Raw genomic sequence first — 2,186 nt, forward strand, 5'->3', positions numbered from 1 at the left:
AGTCTCAGTAAAACTCAAAAAAGACAGAAACACAACCAGATTTCAGCAAGGGATGGAACCAAGGACTGGGTAGCTGTCTCATCCACTCCTACATTTATCTGTTCCTTTCTAAGTATTATCTTTCTGTCTCCTCTCCTTTCTTTCTTTTCCTCGCTCCCTCCCTCTGTTCCCAGATCAGCTTTCTATGTATGTATGTATGAGTTTATTTTGGCTTATGATAGGTCAAAGTTGGCAGAATACAGCTGCCCCTCAATAGCAATAATAAAATTCACATGTCATGTTAGAGACACATGAAACTTAATTAGCCATCCCAATTAAGCTCTCTCTCAGTCACAATTCCAAAATCCTTGGAGACAGATTTGTATCAGCTAGTTGTTGTTGTTGTTTGTTTGTTTTTCCAAACTACCATGAACTTGTTACTTAATCTATTGAGTGAGTTTGGTAATTTGTATTTTTAGAAATGAAAAATAGAATAACAGAAAATATCAGACAGTAAGGTATATAGTAGGTTTTACACATATATGAGTATGTATACTTGGTACTGATGTAAAATCTACTACAGGTCTGAGTCAAAAAGTTTGAAAAATAGTACCATAGACCAATTTGGATGTTTATGCCTACCTAATCAAACCATACATACCTTCTTCAAAAAAGAACAAAGGAACTAAATGTCTTATATACCTGGCTATGGGATTCCAGCTCTAGGGAGGGGGTGTGGCACGGTCCCTAAAGAAGAGAAATATCACACACAGATGGTGCAGAAGTCTCGAGTCATCCATGGCACCTGCTCTCAAACCTCGTCTCCACAATCTATCCCCGGTGTCACCTGAGGCAAGATAATTAACTCTCTGGACCTCATATTTATCATATTTTAAATGGGATCTTAATAAATTTTATTTTATGTCTCTCCTACAGATTTATTTTGGGGATTGTATCAAATAATCCATACTGTTAACACACTATGGCACAGAGTTCAAAACTTCTCTTTTATTATCAGCCATAAGTATTATTCATCCTATTATTCCTATTGGCAAATGGTACTAATAGCATTGATGCCATCTAGAGCTTGAAATACTATCAAGTTTCTTCTCCAGGTTGGAAGCTGCTCACTGCATGAATTTCATACTTTAATATTAATCTTCTAAGAACTTCAAGAATTCTTCCCCTTGTTGTGGGACTACTCTTCCTTACACAGGTGACAAACAGTGGAAACTCCCTTCTGACGTGTTACAGAGATGGTATTAAGACATCCCTATACTGATCTGTGCTCACTCTTTAATACGTCATCCTTTCCTTAGGCCTTCCGATAAGTCCATTGATACTGAGTACCCTTAGATTCAAACACTTTAAACATCCAACTCTTGTAAGAGCAAAATTTGCTGAATGAACTTATTCTTAATTATTTTTTCCTTAGGGAGTTCCTTTGTCTTCAAGTAAATACACTGGAGAGTTTATACACATAGTTTCAGAATATATCCAGATATGACTGAATATGAAGGTGAAAATAATACACAACTTTAGGCCCTCAAATAGAGATGCCCAGTTTCAAAGGCAACAAGCAAGAGTAGACAGGGCCGCCTTTATGGGAGTACAATTGTGTAGTCACAGAGGGCCTTGACATCAGAAGGGCTTTGTACTTGACTTACTGCTCTGTAGTCACCATCTCTCAATTCTTAATGATTTTATCTTTGAACTTGAATTTTGAAAGTGACATATAATGGGGCAATAGAGCAGAAAAGATTCATGCAATCTGTGTGTCCCCGGTTCTTGTCACCCCATTTGCATATAGCATTCACTATAGCCCAGGAGGATAGAATTCCAATAGACTCAAAATGGGTGGTAGTTCAGTGGGACTCACATAAGTAAAAGTTAAACCTGTTAAGCTTCTAACAGAGCAAACGGGGATGCTGACAGCCCTAAGAGGTCACACTTCATCTGAACTAGAACTTGCTTCAAACATAGAAGGAAGAAAATGGTACTCTTAAGAAATGAGTGACCAGGGAACCCTAGCATATCCTTCTTACTCATGTTACTTCCCTGTATTAGCCAAACACTTAAGCTGAAAATGATAACCCAGAAAGAAAGGGAAATACAGAGCAACCCATAGTTCCTTTTCCTTTCTCTTCCTTTACTCATCAACAAGCCAAAGATAGATGTACTTGTATCAAGGAATAGAATTGAAAAGT

The sequence above is a fragment of the Camelus dromedarius genome, chromosome 12, assembly GCF_036321535.1.
Source record: "Camelus dromedarius isolate mCamDro1 chromosome 12, mCamDro1.pat, whole genome shotgun sequence".
NCBI lineage: Eukaryota > Metazoa > Chordata > Mammalia > Artiodactyla > Camelidae > Camelus > Camelus dromedarius.